The sequence below is a fragment of the Podarcis cretensis genome (assembly GCF_951804945.1).
Source record: "Podarcis cretensis genome assembly, chromosome: 1".
Lineage (NCBI taxonomy): Eukaryota > Metazoa > Chordata > Lepidosauria > Squamata > Lacertidae > Podarcis > Podarcis cretensis.
This window is the reverse complement of record NC_137170.1, coordinates 89,292,320-89,318,940: the sequence shown is the minus strand read 5'-3', so window position 1 is coordinate 89,318,940 and position 26,621 is coordinate 89,292,320. Positions and strand designations below refer to the sequence as shown.

At 41.6% G+C, this 26,621-nt stretch overlaps 2 long non-coding RNA genes across 2 annotated transcripts in view; one reads left to right on the top strand and one right to left on the bottom strand.

The window, feature by feature from the left end:
- Window positions 1–12,407: 12,407 nt before the first annotated feature.
- On the bottom strand, window positions 12,408–15,976 carry LOC307212444. Its single transcript, XR_013836997.1, has 2 exons — window positions 15,525–15,976; window positions 12,408–12,754 (listed from the first exon to the last, which is right to left on the bottom strand). It is a non-coding gene; the product is annotated as an uncharacterized lncRNA (long non-coding RNA).
- Window positions 15,977–20,653: 4,677 nt separating this feature from the next.
- Window positions 20,654–26,621, top strand: part of LOC307212426 — a 29,227-nt gene continuing 23,259 nt past the window's right edge. Inside the window, exon 1 of the long non-coding RNA XR_013836990.1 lies at window positions 20,654–21,148. This is a non-coding gene — a long non-coding RNA (uncharacterized lncRNA). The remainder of the gene's footprint in view (window positions 21,149–26,621) is intronic.

Below are 26,621 nucleotides of genomic sequence, written 5' to 3'. Positions count from 1 at the left end.
AAGAATAGACCAAATTTGGATTTCTAGCAGTCTGGCGTCAAGAACAAAAAAAGTAGAAATATGTCCAAAAACGTGCTCCGACCATAATGCGGTGAAGATGGAGATGAAACTAACAACAACTGGATCCTTTAGATGGAGAATGAATGACACCCTATTTAAGGATGAAGAGATCCACAAGAAGGCCCTTAAAACATTAAAAGATTACTTTGAGATCAACAGGAAAACAGATGTGGAAAAAAGAATAATTTGGGACGCAAGCAAAGCCGTGATGCGAGGTTTCCTAATTCAACAAAATTCTATAAAGAGGAAACAACAAAATGAGAAGAAGGAAAAAATTTTAGGAAAAATAAAAGAAGGAGAGAAGAAGCTGAGGTCCAAACCAAAGTCCCATGAGATTTTGAGAGAAATAAAGTTTTATCAGATGCAGTACATGGAGCTCATGAACCAACAAATAGAATGGAAGATAAAGCAAATGAGACAAAGAACTTTTGAATCAGCGGATAAATGTGGGAAACTTCTGTCATGGCAACTGAAAAAAAGGCAGAAAATGAACACTGTAACAAGTCTAGAAATGGATGGAAAAATTATCCACAAACCCAATGAGATAAACAATTGTTTTCAAAGTTTTTTTAAGAAACTGTATGCACAAGGGCCAATCAATGAACAAGAAATAGAAGAATTCATCAGAAAATACGGTCTACCAAAAATTCCAGAACAAAGTAAAAGGATCTTAAATGAGGAAATAACAGAACAAGAAATAGAGGGTGCCATCCAAAATATGAAATTGGGAAAATCACCAGGACCAGACGGCCTGACGGCCAAATACTACAAAATGCTGAAAGAATGGCTGATACAACCATTGAAGGAAGTTTGCAATGAAATTTTGAAGGGGAAAAAGGCACCTGAATCGTGGAAAGAGGCTTTCATCTCACTTATACCGAAAACAGAGACTGAGAAGAACCAGGTCAAAAACTACCGCCCTATATCTTTACTCAATGTGGATTACAAAATTTTTGCAGACATTTTGGCAAAAAGATTGAAAAGAGTGTTGATAGAAGAGATTCACAAGGACCAAACAGGCTTTCTCCCAGGTAGACATATGTCAGACAATGTGAGGAACATTATAGACATTTTGGAGTTGCTAGATGTTGACATTAACAGGAAAGCAGTTCTGATTTTTGTGGACGCGGAGAAAGCCTTTGACAATATCTGTTGGACTTTTATGAAAAAGAATCTCCAAGGGATGGGGGTAGGCCAAGGTTTTGAAAACGGTATAGGTGCAATATATTCCCAACAAAAGGCCAAGTTAATTGTAAACAATGTGGTAACAGAAGAAATACCCATAGAAAAAGGTACACGGCAGGGATGCCCAATATCCCCTTTGCTTTTTATATCAGTCCTGGAGGTTTTGTTAAACATGATTAGAAAGGACCAGTTGGTTAAAGGAGTTCAGGTCGGAGTTAGACATTACAAATTAAGAGCATTTGCAGATGACCTAGTATTGACCTTGCAACAGCCAGACACTAGTACTAAAAGAGTATTAGAACTAATTGAAATATTTGGTCGAGTAGCAGGTTTTAAATTGAATAAACAAAAAACGAAAGTGTTGGAAAAAAATTTAACAATGGAAGAAAGAGAGAGTTTTCAGAATGAAACAGGCTTGGAAATAACAAAAAGGGTAAAATACCTGGGGTTAAACTTAACATCCAAGAATGTGAACTTATTCAAGGATAATTATGAAAAATGTTGGTCAGAAGTTAAAAAGGATCTGGAAATATGGTCAAGGTTGAAACTTTCCTTGTTAGGCCGAATTGCTACTATTAAGATGAATGTATTGCCTAGAATGCTGTTTTTATTCCAGACGTTGCAGATTGTGGACAAGATGGACTGTTTCAAGAAGTGGCAGAAAGACATATCAAAATTTGTCTGGCAGGGCAAAAAGCCCAGAATTAAATTTAAGATTTTAACTGATGCAAAGGATAGAGGGGGGTTTGCCCTGCCGGACTTAAGACTTTATTATGAATCAGCAGCTTTCTGCTGGTTGAAACACTGGCTACTTCTTGAGAACACTGACATTTTGGATCTGGAAGGGTACGACAATAGTTTTGGTTGGCATGCATACTTATGGTACGACAAGGTAAAGGTGTATAAAAGCTTTAAAAACCATATTGTAAGGAAAGCATTGTATAACGTTTGGATCAGATACAAAGATTTGTTGGAAAGTAAAACCCCTAGGTGGGTGTCACCAATGGAAGCTAGGGAAGTAAAAAAGCTTAATATGGATTCTAAATGGCCAAAATATCATGAGATTTTAGAATACGATGGCGAAAGGGTGAAACTTCAGAGTTATGAGAAATTAAAGCCTAAGGTTCGAGATTGGTTGCATTACCATCAGATAAATGAGACGTTTAAACAGGACAGGAAAATAGGATTTCAGAAAGAGAAGTCAAAACTAGAAACAGAATTGTTGGAACCCAATACTAAGAACTTATCAAAAATGTATAACTTGCTGTTAAAATGGAATACACAGGATGAAATGGTGAAATCAGCTATGATTAAATGGGCACAAGATATCGGTCATGATATTATGTTTGCTGACTGGGAACAGTTATGGACCACCGGTATTAAATTTACTGCATGTAATGCCTTAAAAGAAAATATTATGAAAATGATCTACCGGTGGTACATGACCCCAGTCAAGCTTGCAAAAATATATCATTTGCCTAATAATAAGTGTTGGAAATGTAATGAGACTGAAGGCACTTTTTACCACCTTTGGTGGACCTGCCCAAAGGTTAAAGCTTTCTGGGAAATGATCTATAATGAAATTAAGAAGGTCCTTAAGTGGACTTTTCCTAAGAAACCAGAGGCTTTCCTCTTGGGCATGGTGGGCCAAGTGGTGTCAAGGAAGGATAGGATTTTCTTTATGTATGCCACTACAGCAGCAAGAATTCTACTGGCAAAGTATTGGAAGACGCAAGAACTACCTACTCTGGAAGAATGGCAAACAAAGGTGATTGACTTTATGGGACTGGCCGAGATGACGGGCAGAATCCGGGACCAGGGGAAAGAGACAGTGGAAGAGGACTGGAAGAAATTCAAAATATATCTTAAAAATAATTGCAAAATTGAGGAATGTTAAGATGTCAGGGGGTAAGGAGTAAAGAATTGCAGCAGTAAACAAAAAAACTTAAGAAATTTTTATGAAAGGGAATTAAGACAATGGACCTAAGGGTTGCTAAAGACTTATTAAACAAGGATGCAGGGATGGGGAGGTATGGGGAAGTCAAAGAAAGAAGGGTATGAACTGATGAGCTTTAAGCTATACTGTTCTATACTGTTTTTATTATTTGTGTGGAAAATTAATAAAAATTATTATAAAAAAAAAAAAACATAATGATCATTTTACTATTTATACCCAAAACAACTTGCTGGGTTGCTGCAACCACTCTGGGAAGCTTCTAACATATATAAAAACATTAAACATAAAAAACCTTCCCTATACAGGATTGCCTTCAGACAGCTCAGGGGTTAGATAACTCCATACCCTCCAACATTTCTCCAATGAAAACAGGGACATCCTGAGGAAAAGTGGGACATTCTGGGATCAAATCAGAAACTGGGATGGCTTCTTTAAATCAGGGACATCCCTGGAAAATAGGGACACTTGGAGGGTCTGTGGCTAGGGATGATGGAGTTGTAATCCAAAACATCTGGAGGGCACCAGGTTGGTAAAGGCTGCTCTGAAACAATGAGTCTGTCTCCTGTGGAGCAGAATCTTCTGCATCACAGCCCTTTTCTTAGCAGTGTGACATTTAGTTTACAGGAAAGTCACATGAAGCCAAGCTGGGGGTGTGTGGTGGCTGGGAGCATCAGTACGTCATTCCCCAGCTAGCTATTCCCACATCCCTTGTCTCACTAACAAGTGGGAAAGTATTTTTATTCACAGCTGTTTAGAAAGTGAATGGGTATGTATAAACAACGGTTGATATTTCTCCATTGCAGCCATCATGTCCTCTACGTAGCATTCTCCAAAAATCTGTGGCGGAAATCAAGACCAGATCTCATCTGAAGTTTACCAGAATCTTTGGCAGGGGAAAAACATGAGGGGGGGGACTAAGTAAAAATAAACCCCAATGTAAAGTGCAGTGAGTCCCTAGTTGAGACTTAAGAAGAATTGTAAGAAATACTTTTAGACTTTAGCATGCTCAGGGTAGGGGACAGTTCTTAATATAATATAAATTCCATAGGATTGGCTTTCTAATACGGACTCCTATTTTGTTAGGATCCCGAGGATATGTGTCTTACTTATTACCATCATTACCATAATTATTAGAAATATTGTGTGGCTGGTAAATTTATAGTCCTTTTGACTATATAAATATACAGAAAATATAGGAATGGCTGCTCGAAAGGTTAGCTGCCAGTGAACAAAATATATTCATTTTTTATAGCTCCTTTCTCTTTGGGGCCTCTTAGCCCTATTTGACTATATTTTTCTGTTCATTTTCCTATTTATTTCCACTGCCTGTACTTTGCAGAAAGAATGGTGCTGTGTGTTTTTTTTAATGCACCAAAGAGTTTCACAATACGTTGTTTGATCTCAAAACAGCTCTGAGACCTAGATGCCCATCATTCCCATTTTAGAGACAAAGAACCAATCAGAGGGATGAGAATTCACCTGTGGCACACTCATAATAGGGATGGATAAATCAGTCCATTTCAGTTTCTCTCCATTTCTCATTTTTCCAGTTTTAAGCTGCATGTTTCCACATCACATTGTAAATTCGTTCTTTTTTTCTTTTTTTAAAAAAAAAGTCCTCATGGAAATCCACCAGCATTTTAAGGCAAATTTCAGCTAATTTTGTATGCAATTTTGCCTAAGCGTACACATTTTTGCAGGTCAGTTTTCCTAAGTGTGACATGTTTCTGTCTATTAGTTTTGCTAATATCTGCATTTTTATCCACATTTCTACTGTAGCATATTTATTTTTGCTCATATTATTTAGCTGGAAGACTGTACTGCAAAAATTTGGACAAAGTGTGAATTTTCAAAGATGGCTGCATTTCAGCTTGTGCGTTGTTTTGAAAAGTGTGGATTAGGTAGGTTTGCCTTTAAATGTGAACGGAATTAAATTTCTTCCCCATCCCGATCTTACAAGGAGGTGGTGCAAGTGTTCCCCCACCCTCTTTTACCATAAAAACAACAACAACATGCCCCTTCAAGCAACACAAGGCTCTCTTTGCTGCTTCCTGCTAGCTGTGCTTTGCGGTACTTCTGGGTTTCGGCAGTCTGCAACCCAAAAAAAACGCAACCTGAAGTGGCTGTAACCGGAGGTATGACTGTATTTCACAAACTGCAGTCAATGGGATATTTTCTCCACAGCTTCCCACCAGCTGCATGGCTTGGTGGGACTCAGTAAGGTAAGTGCCACTGCCATTTCAGAAAGTTTGGTGCATTTACCCACATCACCACCATCCAAAGAGCAGTCCCAAACCAGTCCCTGTTTTTTGTAGTGGAGGAATATTTTTAGGTGTGGTATTGACCCAGCTTTAAATGCAATGACTTTTAGGAACTTGCCTATAAAATGTTTGCAACTCTAGTAGGGTTAAACCACAGAGCCTAAGACTTGCCGATCAGAAGGTCAGCGGTTCAAATCCCCACAACGGGGTGAGCTCCCGTTGCTCAGTCCCTGCTCCTGCTAACCTAGCAGTTCCTGGCAGGAAGGTAAACGGTTTTTCCGTGCGCTGCTCTGGTTCGCCAGAAGTGGCTTAGTCATGCTGGCCACATGACCCGGAAGCTGTACGCCGGCTCCCTCGGCCAATAAAGCAAGATGAGCGCTGCAACCCCAGAGTCGGCCACAACTGGACCTAATGGTCAGGGGTCCCTTTACCTTTACCTTTAACCAAGAGGTTGGCAAAATGGTTATTGCTGCTTATATAAAAAAATTGTGTAGGAAACTAGGCTGGCTCTGGACAACATCATTCTAATGCTTACTTTAGACACACACCTTATTTCCATCCTTTGCCCACAGATTCAGGAGACAATGAACTCTATTGCTCCGCCTTGTCTGAAAGGAGATGTCCCCTTCAACACTGAAAGTGTGTTCCATGGGAAGATAAGCAAGGGACAGGATGTGAAGAATTATTGGGGGGGGGATTAAATGTTGGCGGGGTTTCAGAAAGCAAATGCACACATGGCTCAGCCCAGGCCTGTGAGAGAAAAATATACAGCTGCTGGCACTGAACAGAAAGGAAGCCAAAAGACACGTTTCTTCTCTACAGATTTCATTTGGTAAAAGGTACTAGTGGCAGTGAAACCCTGACGTCTACTCTTCTGGACATCTCATAGTGTTGTTGTTTTCCTGAAAAAGAAAACTATACAAACTCTATATTACTTAATAAATACAGCTTAGACTGGAATGCTGTTAAAGCAGCTTTTAGAATAAAATTGACCATCTGTTGCCCATTAGACAATTGTCTGTTCCTGCTGCATTCTTATAAAATCCTTTTGGCAAGTGAGCGCCACATGTGCTTTATCTTCCAGTGTGGCCGTCTAAAAAGGGAATGACCCCAATTTAGGATTTTATAGAGGTTGGAGGCTTGCTTTTTATTTTCCCAACTGGCCACTGCAGCAGCACGTGTAGCAGAGTGTCTATTGTTACTTCCAGAACAAACTAGCTCACTGCTTTCTTGCCCCAGCTGAGATTAACTCACCTATCTGTTTCCCCTGGTTGTATATTTGGAATAGATTTGGTATTTTAGGTTGGAACGACATGCTTCTGCTCTGGAAAGTTGGGTTGAAAGGGGTCAGAGCAACAGGTAGGCAGGGGGGCTGAACTTTCCCCAGGGGTTCCAAGGTTCTCTTGGGAAAGGTCATAGCTCAGTGGCAGAACATTTGTTTTGCATCAAGTTCAATCTCCAGCACCTCAAGGCAGTGGCGTAGCGTGGGTTATCAGCACCCGGGGCAAGGCAAGTAATTTGCGCCCCCTAACCCATGAATTTGCGCCCCCTAACCCGTGGATTTGCGCCCCCTAACCGTGGATTTCCCTAACCCCCAGATGTTGCGCCCGGTGCGGCCGGCCCCCCCTGCACCCCCCATGCTACGCCACTGCCTCAAGGTATCTGAAGAACTCTCTGAACAGTTGCTGTCAGTCAGTGTACACAATACTGAACTAGATGGACTGATTCAGTATAAGGCAGCATCCTATGTTCTGGATACATCTTTGAGAGGGAAAACATACCTATGGAAACCTCAACTGATGTGAATGATGTAGTGGATGCTCTGCAGTGGGGAACTGGCAGAAGGCAGGAACAAGAGATTTTGAAATGCCCATTTCTTGAGAAGCAGCTTGAAGCAAATTTGCACCTAGGAATCTGCTCTCGTGCATGTTTGCCCCACCATTAGGACAAAAAGAAATGCATATGTTTGTGAAAATAGCATACAAGAATGCATTATTTCAGGGAAAATCGCTTATATTATTTTAGGGGGAAATGTTTATATTAGGCAAAATTGCTGGCACAGATATGTATATTAGAACAGATGTACATTTAAGATGCTTATATTTTTTGTGATGACTTTTTTAAAAATAATATTTATTAAATTTTTAACAGAAAAGAGTTACAAAATAATAACACACAAAAAAAGAAAAATGCAAAAATACAAAAACCAAAAATTTAACATAAAAATAAAAAATAAAAACTAAAGATCCCTCTTTTATAATGTCTTACATTCTTTTACTTATTTTCATGACTTCCTCACACCTCCCTTTTTTGTATTCCATTTAAAAATTTATTCAGCAAATTCAGAACCTCATATTTTACCCTTAGTTATTTATCTTCACATATTCTAACTTCAAATTTTCATCTGATATCAATCCCTTCTTGCATATTCTTATTTTACCTTATTACTAGAACCGCCTCATTTTATTTCAACGTCATTAACATTCAATAATTTTACAGTGTTTCTGTAAATAGATTTTAAATTTCTTCCAATCTTCTTCCACCGACTTTTTTTTTTTAAGGTCACTAACCATTTATACAGAAATATTAAAAACTGATTTTAAGATTGGAAAAATGGGAAAGTGAGATCCATCCCCACTACAGGAACAAGAGAATGTCCTAGTCATATACTCACAAGTCAATGTGCTCTAAGCACCCCAGCTTTCTCCTTGAGTGGGTGAGTGGTTTAAATGAATGAAGAGATGCACCTCCTTCTCTTGTCCTGCTAATAATCTGTTTGACAGGGGCAAAAAGGAGATTCAGTTAGTGTTTCACTGCTTTCAAGGCCTTTGGTCCCTAATTCACTACAGATAGACTTTTTTGTTATGTTATTGTATTTCTAAATTGTGAAATAATATTTGCATTGGTGTTTGGGAACTCAACCAATCCATAGTTTTGGAAATGCTTTTTGGCCACAGATAGGAATTTTACAACTCAAGCCCATCCTTGAAGAGCTGTGTTTCCTTTTCATCAAGCCAAGAGCAAAATGAGCTGAAGTCTGAGAACCAGGAAGAGAAAGCAGTCACAAGAGCTGAAGAAGAATACAGTTGACCGACGAAAACAGGAATAAGGATGCCTATTCATTCATGCACAGATGACACCAGATCAAGAAAGGCAGGGAGGCAGCAATTATTGTGATGGAGAGAGTGTGAGGTGACATCACCGGCCAAAAGCAAAAGCCAAAAACATGGACATGGAAGGGTGGTGGAGGTCTGCACAGTGATTTTGAAGGTGTGTGCATCCAGAACACAAGAAATCAGAGCAGTCCACAGGCAGCCACAACTTCATCTCATGCTAGCTATCCAAGCCACATGGCAGCTGCCTCTGCTGGCCCAGCACAAGCAATGCAGTCATGTTTTATGTACCACAAATAACATGGCCTTTTCTTTCCTTTTCTTTTCTTCAGATTCCACCTTAACCCTGCAGTTCCCTTCACCAGCAAGTTGCTTTCTATTCTGCTCCAAAGGGTCCCTCCAACCCCCCTGGAGCAGATTTAGGGATACACAGGAGGCTGCAGAGTTATCAGCAAAAATTATCTTTCCCACCCCCCTTTCCACTCAGGGGAACCTTTGCTGAATCAAAGAGGCTTCTGTCAGTGAGCAGGGCTGTTGGGTCTTGGCTTGACCTTCAGCAGTGGGCATAGATCTGCTGTGCCCAATCTTGTGCACTCTAGATGTTTTGGACTACAGCTCCCATAGTTTCTGACTACTGGCTACACTGGCTGGGGCTGATGGGAGTTGTCGCCCAAGAACATCTAGAGGTCATATTTGCTATGCTGGATTTAAAGCTCCAATTTGTCTTTCTTGTTTCCCATACTCTGTGCATTTGTGTAGAGACAACTGAAGCCGGGAGTCATTCCCTCCAGCTATTTTCTTCTTGTAGTTTCTTGCCCTTTAGCAGGTTTTTGGAGCACCACCTCATTTTCCTGTGCATTAATGAAGCTATTATTCCCAGTATCAGGTGTTCTTCTATCATCTGTAATGTTGTCTCGCTCCCCCCTGGATCTACTTTAAAGCTCTCCTAATCAAGTTTGTGAGACTCTTAGCAAATGCATTCTTGCCAGCCAAAAGATTTTGCATGAATTACTATTGCTGTTATATTGTTTTAGGCCTGTGTAGTTTATGTACATGACTGTTCCATGTCCCTGACTCAATGTTTTGAGTTCCTCCAACCAATGGTGTAGCTCTAAGAGGGGCCCTGGTGATGGGAAAGTTTGTTGTTATTTGTGGCTAACTGTGACATGGATATAGACATTTATAATGTTGCCCCCTACATGTTCCTCTTCTACAAACAAAATACAAAAAAAATGAAGGGATGCTTCTAAAGAAGAAGATCTCTGCCCTCACCCCCTGCCCAATACTAGTCAGACAGGAGATAGCATCATATGTATATGCAGAGTTATTATTATTATTATTATTATTATTATTATTATAAAAATTGCATTAAAGAATCTTGGAAGTAGAGTGCTAAGTGACATCTGGCAGTAAGCATAGTGGAACACATCTTGACTTATCAGCACCATTTTTCAGTGTACTTTTTAAAGCTCATCTTTTAATTTTTGCTAGGACCGTTAAAAAATATACAGTGGCACCTTGGGTTCCATACGCTTCAGGTTACATACACTTCAGGTTACAGACTCTGCTGACACAGAAATATTACCTCAGGTTAAGAACTTTAGTTCAGGATGAGAACAGAAATTGTGCTCCAGCGGCGCGGCAGCAGCAGGAGGCCCCATTAGCTAAAGTGGTGCTTCAGGTTAAGAACAGTTTCAGGTTAAGAACGGACCTCCGGAATGAATTAAGTACTTAACCTGAGGTACCACTGTATACTGAAGTACCTATGCAACAGCTCTTGAATAAAAAGGCATGTGAGCACAAATCTAAATGCTGGTTTTAAAAACATCTCGTATCACTCAGTGACATCTTAGCAGCATGGTGTTTGGCTTTGTTTTTGCCGAGCTTTTAATTACTGCCAACATCATTTTTAGTATTTCATTTTAAAATGGTTCTCACAGTAATAATGTACTATAGAGTGTTTCAGTGTAACTTAAAGAACTGGTTTAAAAAATTGATTTAAAAAGAATTAGAAACAGCATGCTGAGAAGTGTCCCTTTTCAACGTACACAACTACAGGTATATCACGTCAACTAGTGTAGATAGTACATAGCTGGGTGTACACGGGTAAGATGAGCCCTGCTGGATCAACCCAGGAGCCTATCTAGTCCAGCACTTGTCATCACAGTGGACAATCCAATGTCCATGAGAAGCACACAACTGCTATATTTCCCCTCTAAAATTGGTGGAGAGTCCATTGCAATTTTGTTCCTCTGCTAACATACCTGCAATGACCAAATCCTAGCACCAACCAACCTATAAGCCCCCACAATTCTTACTGTGCCACAGGCTTCCTTTGCCTTCTATTATGACACGTTAACATGATTCTTCTTCTATAATTTATTCCTAGTATTTTATGTTTTCTAAGCCCTGCAGTGGAATAATTAACTACTACCAGTAGAGTTGCAACTCCAGCAGTAATACCCACAGGGTGAGCTTGCTTTGTGGATCAGCACCTTTGCTGCTAGGGCAGTGCCAGTGATTGGAACCATCTTGCCTTGGATCTGGCCACAAAAAAACACTCCCCCCCCTCCACCCAACCCAAGGCAGGCCTGTAAAGAACAAGGCTTTCAACATCCCCCATCCAAATATAGGTTGCTCTGATCCCCCTTCCCTACCACAGCCTTGGGGAGGATAATCATGTGGTGAGAGGACATCTGGGGACTGCAGGCGTACACAGACATCCATCCCCCTGCTTGTCACGTACAACAAACTTACAGCAACTGTACATTCTGGGGCGGCAGTGGGTTCCTCCACTATTTCTTCCTTTCCCTCTCCCTTTCTCTCAAGTTTTCAATAGTCACAGAACTTCCCAGTACTAACGCCATCACGAAACTCAGTCATAATACCACATCATGGAGAGTGAAGTCCTCCTCTGGCTCCCTTCTTTCGGAGACATGTGGAATCGTGTGGTCACCAAATCATCACTGTCGGGGCTGGTGTGAAGATTATTGTTTTTTCCAGGCAACCCTCCCTTCATCTCTTAGATTCTAATAAAGGAACAGCAGCAGCACTTAGGGTTGATTTCAGGCTCTTTCTTCCACACATTGTGCTGCGGCTAAATTCACGGCTCAGTTGGCCTACCAGAGAGAGAAACTCCAGGGCCGGGTGGTGACTGCTTCATCTTAAATTGTGCAAAAGGGCTACATTTTTCACATGCAGTGTTTTACGTGTCCTCTTCCCAACCTCTCTCCCCCCGCCCTTGTGCTTCCACTCCATCCATCCAGTCTCAATGTCTGGGCAGATGTTACTGTTTGCATTAAGAAGCAAAGAACTCAGGGCTACAGCTGGGCTGCAACCATCTGGACTTGGAATGGAGGAGGGAAATGGGGAGCATTTGGAACCAGGGTTTCCATTTCAGCATGTGCTTAAAAACAGTAGCAGCTGCTTCCCACCACAGCCTTGACAAGCGCCTCTGCTCACATACATCTAAGCATGTTTCACTGGAACCCAAAGTGGGAGAGTGGATTTTTCTCACCTGCTTCAAAGGATAGATGCTACAGAGCCACTGAAGAAACAAGCCTGTATGTCCCAAATAGTGCTTTGCCAAAAATTTCTTCTGCCTTCCCCCACTCTCCACCATCTTCCATCAATTAATGAGAAAAGTAATTGCATTTGAAAAATATCAAAGGGGAGGGGGGATTTGGTGAAATTCTTATGGGTTGGGTGCAGAGTGTTTATTGTGCTTATCTTACTCTGAAGTGGACAAGGGATTTTGTGCAAGACTCCTGGAGTTCCAGGCTTACCCAGGGTTTGATTTCCTCGGAATGAGGGACAGCGGAGACTGTGGTATCTTCTGGATATATGGTTTATTTACACATATATACAACCTGAGTCTACAATGGAGGGGTTCACGATATTAAAACCCCCAAAAGGCATTGCTTCTCCCATAGCCACAGTCTTGGATTCAAACACAAATCAAGCATGTCTCTCCCTTTCAGGGTTCTGCTTGCAGCCCTTAGTGGAGAACAGACACCTCCACTATGGTTTTTCTAACTACCAGCCAGTTGGTCAGCGTTTTTCAGCTTTCCAAAGGTGCACTGCTTCCTGAAAACTCCACAATATCCTCAGCTAGATTTCCTGTCAGTTGGTAAGAAGAGGAGCCTGCATATCATGTACCTGAGTGCTGTCAGGTTGTGCTATTTTTAAAAAAGAAGCATATTTTTTTTTTTATTTTAAAGCAAATCAGTGCAGAAAGGTAAAAGAAAGAATTTCCCTTATAAACAAAATCAGTGAGCACGCCCTTGGAGTTTTTTCAGAACAGAAAGCACCCACTGGGGAAGCAGCAGAAAGCTGGAAAGATTCATAAAGAAAAGAAAAGCGCATATAGAAACCTGGGCCATCTCATAACAATAAGGTATGTGCAACCAGTGTTAGAAACTGAGATATGAAAGCTATGAAATAAATGGAACCTTAAACCTAGGTTATGGGCACTGCAACGGAGTGTCTAGGCGTGTGTTTTTTTATAAAAGAATACAAAGCTGAAAATGAATGAACTGCAGCTAAAATCTTATGTGCATTTTGCACATGGTCTAGTCCTGTCTGAAGACTGCAAAAAGCAAAGCCATGCTTCCCCTGTCTGCCCCCCCTAATATTCTTAAGAGGGTACCTTCTCCAGTCTTCAGAGAGTGGCTGGAAGTGGGGAGGCAGAAAAAAGGTCCTCCTTTCCTTCCGGCAGTGACAGTTTTAATTTGAAATCTTAGGCACAATACTGTGCCCAGAGCTCAGAAACGGCTTGCATTAATGAAATTTCCTGTCGCAAAAAATTGCTTAGAACAATGGGAGTTTCAAATGCTATGTACAACCCAGCACTCACTAAAACTATAAATAAATTATAAAACATCCTATGAGTGAGGCAGAAAAGTGGAAGCCTCTTTTGCAAAGGAAGAACACTTTCAAGAAACCAAGGGACTAATTTCAGCACAGCACTAGTCCAAATGTAACATGAGGATGTAAGTCAAATGGATCTGTGCACAGTATAGGATGTGATGCTGTCTCAGCTGTAACTTGGACCCAAGTAGCAGAAATGCCTTGATGCTCCCACCAGGCTTGATGCTCCAAGACCGGGGGCAGGGGGTAAAATAAAATTAGCCTTTTGTGAGAAGAGCCTGGACTTCTCCTAACAACTACTTATGGCTTTCCATGGAAGACAATCTCAGATTTGGCTCCACATGGTGAGAATGGTCCAGACTGTGCCCAGAAATGTCTAGCAAACTTAACAGAATAGATGTTATGGGAGATACTTGTCTACCCCAATCCACATTTTCCCCATGCATTTTTCCTGTAACATATAAAGAAAGAAATGTGTGGCCTCCATGTCATTGTGCTCAGTGAACTCAGTGAACCAGAGTGGGAGTGGAGACATGTTGAGCAAGATGTTGTCAAAGCATGAATCACTTTCACTAGAGGTAACTGCAAGTTCCTTTTGGGAAGATGAGAATTGGCAGTAGCCATACATTCCCAGTAATGTTTAGGGTGAAATCCAGCAGAACCAGAGAAAGGAGGCCTAACCCTCAAGACTTCTAGGTCTTTTGCCCAGCTGCTCCCCACTCTTGAATTCCTAAGACTTTGAACTTAGTGTCATTGCTCACAATGGAGTCACTACCTCTGACTACATGTGGCAGCTTCCCTATAGCTCTGTGAAAAACTCTCCTGGTATCTTCTAGGGATGGGAAAATCTGCCACTTTTGGTTTCTCTCAGTCTCTTATTTTTCCAATCTTAAATTCAGTTCTCCACATTTCCGCATCAATTTGCAAAATTGTTTTTGAAGTTGTCATGAAAATTCATCAGTATTTTAGTGTAAATTTCTCCTAATAAGCACAGTTTAATGCAACATTTTTTGCATGTTGTTTCCATCAATATATGCATTATTGCACACATTCCAGTAGTATATTCAGCTTTGTACACATTGTTTGGCTGGAGAGCTACATCACAAAATTTGTAGAAGTGAGAAATTTGAAGGATGGCTGTATTTCAGTACAAATATTGATTTGGGAAGTTCATATTAGACAGATTTGCCTTTAAATGTGCACTGAATTAAACTCTCCCCTCTGTCCTTAGTGTCTTCTGGGATATTGTTTCATGGACAGATGTCCATGAAACATCCATTGCAAACTGCCACCATTTATTTGCCAACATAAATGGTGCCACTAGGATACCAGACAGTAATTGGTGTGATGTCTGAAAACAGCTGTTACATTAAATCTTTGATGCCTTCCATCATCAAGGAGCAGACTATGAGAAATGGCCTCCTTCTAGGTGGCAAGAAGACCTAATTCCTTTCTTGGTCCAACAGGAACAGGGAAGGAGAAGGAGAAGGAGAGAAAGAGAGAGACTCACTCAGCTGCTAAATTTGCCATCAGCAGCTAGCGAAAAGTTGGCTTGGCTGATTGCCCTGACAGAAATTGATGGGAGTCATGTGGCAGGCAGCACGGGAAGGAGCAATCCAATGCAAGGATTTATTATTATTATTATTGCTCAAGTTTGCAGTTGCTTGTGGTGTGCTATGCCAAGTGGGCTGTGGAAGCGCAAATGAAATAAAACCAAATTGAGGCACTGCGTTAAAGAGAGAGAGAGAGAAGATCCATATACTTATAAGCATATGGAGGTACTGGGGGCACGCCAGATGGTTCACCACTAATTGGGAAAGGCCTGGGTACCCTCTTATTGTGGCCATTAGAAGTAACCTCATGGTTATGAGGAGGGAACAAAGGATTAGAATGGAAGACACTCATCTGTGGATCAGAAAAGGCTTTGAGACCCTCAGGGTAATTTTAGCAGGCTGCAGTGGGTGACTGGATTCATGTGGCACAGAAAAGGACAGGCAGGGAATGGAAAGTGGATGGCACTCTCCCAAGTGCCGCCCACAAAAGCAGCTCTCTGTGACAAAAGGGGAACCACTACCTTACCTAGGCATGAATTCAAGTCTCTGGCTCACTCATATATTTTCCTGATCTGACTCTGGAGCTTGTCCTCAATTTCCTTTCTGTAGAATGGGAGTGTCAGTGATCTACCACGAAAATAAATGGGGAAGCAGTTATCCTTCAATACATTTACTTTAGGAATCGTCAGTATTAGTAGTTTTTAAAGTACGATATCACACAACCTTTCTTTGATTGCTTTTGGGCTTCTGCAGCTTAACTTGAGCTCCTGAGCTATGAGAAAAGGTTTTATGGGGAAACTGGCAACAATCCAGAACTATTGGATTCTGGCAGCTCCCTCACTGAGAGAAGTGAAGTTACAGGGAACCAGGCAGAGGGGCTTCTCGGTGGTGGTGCCCGCCCTGTGGAATGCCCTCCCATCAGATGTCAAGGAAATAAACAACTATCTGACTTTTAGAAGACATCTGAAGGCAGCCCTGTTTAGGAAAATTTTTAATGTTTGATGTTTTATTCTGTTTAATATCTGTTGGGAGCCTCCCAGAGGGGCTGGGGAAACCCAGCCAGATGGGCAGGGTATAAATAATAAAGTATTATTATTATTATTATTATTATTATTATTATTATTATTATTTGCACATTCCCAAGGAGGGGTCTATTAGTCATGTACTGTGATATGGAAATCTCTTTCAAACTGTCAGTACTGGGTGGCAATACATAAGGCAGCCTATTTTGGTAGGAAAGCATCAACTATAGGCATCAAAATTCTGCATAGAGTGACCATATGCCCTCCTTTGCAAGGGATAGTCCTCTATTTGAAGGAGTCCTGTTTTAATTTGTTTGTTCTCTATAGGGCGAAATTGTCTACTTGGTTTTAAAGAAGAGCACAGATATGATGGGTATACAGTATTGGAAACCTGGGGGAATGGAGAGAAATGATTGGATGAAGTCACCTGTAAATATAAACTTTATAAGAAAAACAGGCTCTTTGATCCAGCAGCAGCTTCTTTCAATAGGAAAAGTGAAAAGTTCCAGTTCTACTTTCTCTTAGGAGGTTTCTTTTTTTATAGAAAAGACAAGGAAAGGTGCACAAGACTTCAGGGTTCAGCACAGATGGGTGAGCAACAGCCATATTAACTGCTAACTAGGGACCTAGGTGCACCACGGAGCCAAGAAGGCAAGACTCCAGTGTCCTGACTCATTGTACCAGTAGCAGCTACAACTGCGCAATGGGTTACCTGTTAGTATGGCCTGAAGCTGTTTTCCCAAGAATGTTTCCAGAACTTAGTTCTTTTGATAGATACAGCTTTTGGGGGTATCCCCTCCCTGTTTAAAGGCAAATGGCTTTGAATGTCTTGGTACATGTTTCCCTAAGAAAACATATTTCTTTTTACATTATGGCATCTGCTTTTTCAGATCCTATAAGCACTCTCATTGTTCTCTCTAGGTAAGTGCACAAGCCTCCTTCCTTATTGGCATTGAGCCACTAAACAGGCTGTTTTCGACATGTTCCTTTTGATATCTCTCAATATGATTTTATACTATTGTTTTGTTAGCTGCCTGGGAGACTTTAAATCAGAAAGCGGGTGATAATTTTTTAAATTAATACATAAATGCATGTCCAAAGCTTTTATAACAGGGTTATTCCTTATAACAATCACAAAATGATTGATTTTTTAAATTATACAGCAAGGGTACAATGAAATATTAAATTCCCATTGATCATGACTTTTGCCAAAGGCGAATGACGTTTATTCAGAGTTGTGTTTTGGGTTTTTTATGAACTTGGCAGCCCAAGGCTAAACATATTTTTTTAGAAGTCAGTTTGCTCAGAACTGTAGCCCAAAACTCATGGAACATTTCAGTGTGCCGAGAACAAACATAAGAGCAAAAGGGGTGGGTGGAATATGGTGCAGTGGCTTTGGGTCTGAGCCCAAAGAGTGGGAGAGATGAGAGACTGTCCCCCTGTCCTTCTGTAGAAACTGGAAGTTGGTTATGGTTGTTTTGAAAGCTGTGGTCCTAACAAGAATCAATTGAAAGCAACTCCCACAAGAAATCAATGGAGCTTGTTACAACATCCAAGTGAGGAGCCTGAAAATCTAAAATCCTGTCTCAGTATGTGAGCAAAGGGATGAGGAAAATGCTTCCTGGCCTGGGATCCACTCTGCTGGCAACAGCCTTCATGTGACTGGAGCAGCCGGCCGGATCACTGCACAGAGTGATGAAAGAGTCCCAGTCCAACCACCACCCCCCCTCCCAAAGGGAGCTTCAGATTACACTTCTGGTTGCATGAAGCCCATGGCTTCTTGCCAATGACCAAGTAGCTTTCAGAGCCCTGATGGATGACGGCATCCGCCACCTGAGCCAATTTCCACTGGCAGCGCCACAGACCCAGCTTTCATCACCCATCAAGACATCTGTTGGTGTCCACTGGGGGCTCCAGGTCTCTGTTACAGTAGGGGATATTTTTACAGCTGAGTGGTAGGACTGGGATAGGTGAGAGAGGAAGGTTGAAGCAAAAGCTCAAGAAACTTTGCTCAGGAGGAAGGGAGGTAAGATACCCCCCACAACTTCATGGAAACTTGGGAGCCAATAATGAAAACGCTGACAGATGAGATCACTTCATTAGTATGCATTTTACCCATAATGCCTTTCTGCACCCACCCACAGGTACTAGGATGTAAAGTACAGTGGTACCTCAGGTTAATAACTTAATTCATTCTGGAGGTCCGTTCTTAACCTGAAACTGTTCTTAACCTGAGGTACCACTTTAGCTAATGAGGCCTTCTGTTGCCGCCGGGCCGCTGCCATGCGATTTCTGTTCTTATCCTGAAGCAAAGTTCTTAACCCTAGGTACTATTTCTGGGTTAGCAGAGTCTGTAACCTGAAGCGTCTGTAACCCGAGGTACCACTGTACCATGGGCCTAATCCACCCACAGTCAAGGACTTTCAAGCTCTTATTTTTTTCACGAGAGTGTTAAATACCTTTGGCACTCGATACTGAGGCTGCCTTGGTGGCTACTAGTGCTTTGCTCCAGCTAGTTCACTAGTTCTAGACCCTTTGAGCAAAGATGACTTGGCTATGGTATTGCATGCTGTGGTAACTGGATTATTGCAATGCTCTCTGTGTGCCTTGAGGATGACTCAGCAACTTCAATTGGTCAAAAATGCAATGCCCAGATTACAGGCTGGGGTTTCAATTAGGACTCCTATAACCCCTGTTTTAATACAACTGCATCATTTGTCAGCTGATTTCCTTGCTCAGCTGAAGGTGCTGATGCTAGTGGTTAAAGCTCTAAATTACTTAGACACTAAATATCTGAATGACTGTTTTCTTCTCGGATGTTAAGATTAGGAGAGTAGTTTGCGAGGTTGGCTTGGGAGAGGGCAGGCTGTGGCTGTAGATTGTTTTTAAACTGTTTTAAGGCTGTTTTTTTAATATTGCTGCAACCTACCCTGTGACCTGCTGGTGAAGGGCAGGTAATAAATCGGATGGTGATGATTATAATTTTTTAAAAAAAATATGTCATTGACAGTGCAATCCCATACATTTCTACCCTTTGAGTTCAATGAGACTTACTCCAAGGTAGGTAGATATAAGATTGCAGGCTAAGTCTCCATTAATGAGACTTCAGAGTGCTTAGCTTTATGTGGGTCATGCCATTTCTTTCTGGCTTACGTATAAGAAAGACATGATTCTCAGTTAACCTCTCACCTCCTACTAAATTGTTCAGCAGAAATAAAGAAATCTGAGGAGCTACTGATGACATCTGTTGTAACATAGATGTCTGAATCTTGTCTCCTGGCTATTTGAAACTGGGCAGCCTAATCTGCAAAATCGATCTGCTTTAAGACCTTGGGAGTGGGGCTTTGATTTAACACAGGTGCCTGCATGGCAACCACCATGTTTGCTTTGAAAAGGTCCTCTTGTTTTTAGTGAGACTCACTTCTGACTAAACGGAATTTGGTGCAACCTGAAAATCTCAGTCATGAGCTAGTAAAACAACTAAGTACATCAGCTAGTGGAGACAACTAATATGAGCAGAGCAAGGGACCAAGTAGGGGAGCAGAAAGAATCATGTTTTTTATTCAACCTGGTGCAGGCCAGGTTGCATGGGTCAGGTCCTTTAAATTTACTCTACACACCACCACTAACTCATCTGATGAGTTGTTCTTTAAAAATCCCCCCCCCCATGTAAACTGACCCAGACCCTGAAATCATCATTGGAGGCCTTTTTTCATGCACCTCCTCTGCAAGAGCTCCAGAGGGTGGCAACACAAGGCCTTTTCTGTGGTGGCTGCCTGCTTGTGAAAAGCTCTCCCCAGGGAGGCTTGCCTGGTGCCTTTATTACACTTCTTTAGGCATTGGGCAAAAACATTTATCTGGATAATTCAGTTGGTAAATCAAGAAACTCTTAATCTCAGGGTTGTGGGTTCAAGCCCTATGTTGGCCAAAAGATTCCTACATTGTAAGTGGTTGGACAAGATGACCATTGTGGTCCCTTCCAACGTTACAATCCTGTGGTTCTATCATTATAGGGCTGCCATTCATCTGGAATTTCCCGGACATAGCCAGCAATTAACCATCTGGCAACCCATGTCGGCAGTGTCATTTTTGGCGATTTCCCTTAAAAACAACTCAAAAACTTTTTTGCAAAAACCTAGAAAAAACTCAACAACTTTTCCGTCTGAATTGAAATATGGCAACCCTATAAAATTCTTCCAGGCCTGTAGCTAATTAAACGTTCTATGGCCTTTTAAACTGTGGGTGGGTGGGGTTATTGTCTGTGTTTATTATGGTATCTATTTTTGTGTTTTTAAATTGTAATCCGCCCTGTGAACTTCAAGTGAAGGGCAGTATAGAAATTAAATTTTTAAAAAATAAAGTAAAAGCTGGATATAGAAAGTTATTATATTGTTTGCTTTCAGTAACAATCTTTGGTTATTTTGCCTTTCATAACATGTGCCTAAAGCTCTATTTCTAATGCAAATCCTAATCCTGCCTACTCTACCCACTGCTCCTCAGTATCCACACCAGCCACTCTTCTCCTTCTCCCTCCCTCTACCATTTTCCTTCACGCACACCTGTTCTAACTGTCACACTTCACCCTCAGCCAATCAGCACCTGCTACATACCAACATTCTATGCCCCTGCCCACCACACTCACTTTAACTCCTATCTTTCAAATATCTCCCTCCATAACATTTTACCATATGTCTCTTAATATGCAAACCTACGCAAGTCAGTTACATTAACAAACGCCACAGTGTTCCCTACGGGGAAATGCAGCCTAGGGGTTTTTTTTGGGGGGGGGTTCTCTACAGCACTTTTATGGTGCACTCCTTCGTAGTATCAAACTGAAGAAAGTTGCTGTATAAATATTTTTAATGATAAACAAGTACTCAAATTAATCCCTGCTGAGGTGGAGCCACAATTAGTGGGGTCTGAGGAGATGATGATGATGCATCCTCAGCTGTGGGCATGAGACACCTGTGTTACCATGGCAACTGAGTGGGCCTTTCCCTCTTCCCCAACAGGACACAGCAAGCAACAGCTGTGATGTCCACCATTGCCCAGACTCATTCCTGGTGGAGAAGGTGAGCTGGCAGATGGACACAGGCAGGCGGTCCTCTGGCTGCGGAGCGATAACAAGGCAAGTTCAATTGCGGAGCGGGAGCATGGCTGGTGCCTAGCGGGGGACCTAGGCCTAGGGGAAGGTGGCAGAAATTGGTGGGGGGACGATAGTGGAGTGTGCATTCGGAAGCTAGCGGATGCCCTAAGGCAGAAGAAGCAGGTGGTTGTTTGTGGGTGTAAGCTGGTTGAAATTAATCTTCAGAAGCCGGTTGACAAACCCCAGTGGATATTGAGGGGGGGGGGTTGAGTGAAGGTGTCCATTGGGGTTCTTAATGGATGTCTCCTGGAGTATGCTTGAATGGGGAGTTTTGAATGTGAGGCTTTGAATGTGATCAAGGTGAATGGTCTGTGTATGTGCATGAATGTGATGTGTAAAAGGAAACTGGTGAATAGATGAAACACACAAAGGGCTTAAGTGCAAGCCACCTAATACTTAAAAAAAAACCCACTAGATATTCAAAAGTACATCTACCTTTTTTCTGCGAAGAAAAAGAATGGAAAGTCAAATACTTGAGTTTATGGTGCAATCTCCCCCCACCCCCATATCAGTACACATGAAGGGTGGACTGTAAATATTTTCAATAATAAATAAATAAATAAATAACTGCTGAGGTTCCCCTTATATTGTAAGGTCTAGAGAAGCTGTGCTAATGCCTTTCCAGCTGTTGACATTAACTGCTACCTACTGCCTCTGTTGTTGCAAAAGGACATGGCAACTGAGGAGAAAGAGGCAGTTATTACTGGGAAGGGAGAATCCAAGGAGAAGGAGGCTGAAGGGAAGCTGAGGAAGGGGCACCTGGTGGCACAGAAGGCAGATCAGGGTTGGTTCTTTCCTGTTTTCTTGAGTTGCCAACTTTTTCATCTCATGGGGCTTCTGTGCTTGTCTCACCTACATAGATGTAAAAAAAAACACCAAATTGATTTCGTCCCTATGAATCCCCTCCCCAAATCCAAAATAAACTTAAGATCCCTAGGGTCTAACTTTATTGCCCTATGGAAGGGCAATAACTTGCATTACTGCACAACAAAAGCGGAACACCCTACCCCCAATGTTTGTGGTATGAAAAGGTACAGGATTTCATCAGGAAATTAAGGGACATTCACTGATTGGAAACAAAGCAGTATGTCAAGCCCCAAAACATCTGCAGCTGCAAACAGTATTGAAGGCAGGATCACTTATAATGCCCCCCTGCCCAACCCCCGGATACCATTATGAGCGTAAATCATCATGAAGGCACAAGGGAAACAACATCTGAGGGGGCCTTGTACCTAGTTTTTACTCAGTACTTGTTCTGATTTGTTTATGGGACATTTATACGACAAGGAGCATTCATCTCCATTCAATTTGCTTGCAGCATGTTTTGGCATTTTCCTGTTAGCATTCAGTCACCCTACAGTTTTCAATTTGTTCCCCATCATTTTCCAAGTGGCTGAAACGTCAATTCATTTTTTTACAGTACAGGCGGTGAGCATTTTGTGAGAGTCCAATTGATGTGAAACCGCCGATGCGCCGGTCCTTTTGGACCCAGAATAGGGGTGGGGCAGGGTGGAATGGGTGGGGCAAGTTTATGTGCACTCCACCAACATGGGGGGGGGTAAGAAAGGAACCGCCATTCAAAATGGTCACTTCCTGTAGATAGTTGCCCTGTAGAAAGGACAAAAGAGCCCTTTAATCCACTTTATGTAAATCTGAAGTTTCTGTGTGTGCTTGAATCTTTCCCACAAAATAGTCAGAGCTTGGAGGAACTCTAAATGTTAAATACCAGTTCAGAGGTGGGGAGAGTGTTGTTATGAATATTTCAACATGCAAGGATTTAGGCTTTCCTTGTCAACTGAAACCTCTGTAAAAATCTCCCTCTCCAGTATAGCAATTAGTCTAAGGAGGAAAGTGCAGTTATGCTATCACTTAGTGCTATTCATGTTTATTTGGGTACATTTCAAATATCTATTTATCCCAGTCATTGCAAAGCCCTTTCTTCTCCATGACCCTTTCTTGTGACTTGTTGTTTTTTAAAAAACTTTTTAAAATCTGTGCAGAAATCTACCTATTCATCATTTCCCACTGAGACTTTTTGTTTCCACTCTTGTCTTTCCCACTAACCTTGAAAAACCTTCAGCTGTTTTGCAGTTTTACAGACCTCAACCCTATTTTCATTTTTACATTTCCTTTGGACAAACCCAGGAAAAAAAGCAACTGGGGGCAGCACACAAGTGGTCTGTGCTCAAGTATGCCATTGCATTTAGTAATGTAGTGCATTGGACTAGGAGACAGGTGGCCCAAGTTGAAATATCCACTCAGCCATGAAACTTACTTGGCCAATCTCTGCCCAACCTACCTCACAGAGTTGTTGTGAAGATAAAAGGGGAAACCACCATGCTCATTGCCTTGAGATCCTTGAGGAGTAAGGAATAATACAGCAATATTGGCTATATCAATATCGTTAAAGCAGCACAACAATTCAATAAAAGGACAAATTTCTGTATAGTACACACTCCATGCTTTCTGTGGACAAAGCAGTGGGTAATAAAATGTTAGCTAAAATGGTGAGGGGGATTTTGTAGTTACTGAACTGCTGGGCTGATCATAGTGTAGGGATCCTAAATACCTACAGCATTGCTTTATTAATCCATGAATGTTTTGTTTGATTCATAGGATGCTTCGATTGCTTGAAAATATATACTTTGGCAAAGTACGGTAACTTTACTCAAGTTTTTAGAAGGTCATGGGGTAGATGGAACATGAAAGTAGAACTTGACATTTGTAGGCAAGGGAAAGGGAAGTTCTCTTGACATGCTTGGATAACTCTTGTGGTTAGCATTAGTCCATTTTGGAGCAATGTTTGGATATGCTTGGATGTGGATGATTAGGATATTTAGAAATCTAAAACTGGAACATTTGGAAACTGGTACATTTGTGAAGTTGAACACATATATGCAAAATTCTGTATACTGTCACAGTTCACGTGAAACCAGCTAGGGAGGATGTGAAAGGTCAAGGTGAGTGAGTGATATTTAGCGATTACCTATGATGGATAGAGGGAACCCTAGGCCAATTGCATAATCAACATTTATTTGTTGCCCTATTTACCTTGGCTATGGGAGGGAAAAGTGAGATGAAAGGAGTGGAGAACAGCTGGGAGGAGGTTGTGTTCATCAAACACTAACCAGGCTGAAAGCGTCCATCTCAGGATGCAAATGTTGTTTATTCTAGTGTAAATGCATATGCCTGAATGGCTTGGAACATGCTGTGACTTTTTTGTAAAAATTCTGCAAAAAATAAAAGCTAGCTGTTTTTAGTTTCTCAATTTCTAGAGGTAACCAAACACCACTTTCTCAGGAAATCTTGAATCTGCCCTGTGAATTTTGATCGATGGATGCGTTTACAGGAAATTGGCAACAGTAAAATCCAAAATTTTGTCCTTCAATGGAACAATGATCATTTCCTGTAGGAATTTTGGGCAATGCCTGTGAGCGCAGACCGCAGAGATTTCCAACTCATGTTGTTATTTCTTTTTAAGTTGTTGATATAGCAATGATTGGCACAAGCCCTGCTCCAGAACTCCCAGTCATGCATTCATAAAGGCATGGAGGGGAGAAGCAGGGCCATGCTTGCTGGCCCAGCTCCCAGTATTGTGTCTTCACTAGCTCCACCTTCTCAAGCCCCCATACATTCAGCAGAAATGATAAAGCATGGAGACTATCCCATTAGGTTGCCCCCTGAACTCATGGAGGTCAGGAGGGCACACCTTTGTCCCTCTTATTGATGCTACGAGCACACATGTGCATTATTCATTAACCCTTTTCAACATTTCATACGCAGTTGCCATTTCTGACAGCAGCAATACTGCCACAATGAGCTACACATTTCATAGCCAAACCTCATGTTGAACTCAGTGAACTGATCCCCAGACCAGAGATCCAAGGAGGATCCAATGGAAATGTTTGTATTTATTTATTTTTGCTGGCCTTCTCCACGTTGTCAGTAGAGTTTTCCAGAAAAAAACAGAATGGGTGCCCAGAAATCCAACACAAAGTGCCTCCTCCCAGCCTCTGTTTACAAAATTATAAGCATTCCCCCCTTCCCATTACAATAATATTCTTCATCTTCTATCTGAGTCAGTGCATGGAAAAAATGATTTCACAGTGCAAACATTTCTGATGAATCAATACGGAGAAAGTAAACCCATGCAAATGAAAAATACTGGGATTTGGGGGGTAAATCACCCTTGAAGTAGAAGCATCCAGCATTTGAGCTTTAAGAACAAGCAAATCATCCCTAGCTATTTCCAGATGGAAGGGAAAGGATATATTTTCCAGACGCCGTTTTGCATGTTGCACCTATACTTAAAGCAGTTTGGGGTTTTGCCCATGCCGTAGGAGAATCGTAACTTGAAATGAGGAACACATATTGCCCAAATTGCAAACAAATGGATGGATTCAGAGAGGAAAAACTCCGCCCAAAATTGACCAGAGTTGAAATAAAAGTAGGAGGTCAGAATTAGGAGCCAGGCAGGCCACTGTGCAAATTAGTTAAGTCTTTGCAGTAGGACTGAGGTGGTTGAGATTCACTAAGGTCAGTGGCAGTGAAATGGCTCTAAATCCAAGTATTCCAGTTTAAACCATTTGTGGGTTGGGATGAGGCCAGCTGCTAGTAATTGCTCCAAATCTGGGAAATTATTTGCATTCATTGCTTCTGAGCGTCTCTGCACGAAGAAGATGGAAGACAGATCACTTTTTTTGCAGTGATGTACATTAACTGTATCACTGTGACTTTCCCATGGTAGCGGTGTCCCTCTCTTGCCTTCTGACTCCATCGCTCTGTGTGATGTTTCTGCCACCCGCTTACAATTGAACTTAAATAGAAATGCATGTGTGTTACATTTGAAATGGCAGCAGTGGGTAAATCCATGATAGCAATGGATAAGAAACTTCTGTGGAAGTGCATTACAGAACTCTGATAGTATTTTAACAGGACCTAAACCACTCTATGGTCTTTATAGGTCTCCAAAATGCCAGCTGTTGTTCCTCAACATGTCCACCTAGTAGTGCTATCTTGTGCAATGTGCAATAAGTGTTTCAGAGACTGACACAGCCTAATGGAGCTAATACTGAAGGATTTAATTCTCCAGATATGGGGAATGTTTGACACTCCAGAAGTTGCTGAACTACAATTCCCATCAGCCCCAGCATGCATGGCCAATGACCAGGGATAATTAGAATTGTAGTCCAGTAACATCTGGAAGGCAAAATGTTCCCCCACATGTAGGATGAAGGAAAAGAGGGAGTTTGATGCACCTGAGTAGTAAAAGGAGAGGCAGAGCAGTAGTGCTTACCTGACCTCCTGTTAGCCACATCACTGCTGTGTACCAGGACAGAGAATGAGGTCGCAGGAAGGTTGGCATGATGCAAACAGGCAGGAGCATTGGATTGACTCTACTCGTGTGTATGCACCATGCCAAGCTTGCTTCTCTCCTCTCTGTCCTTGTATGTAG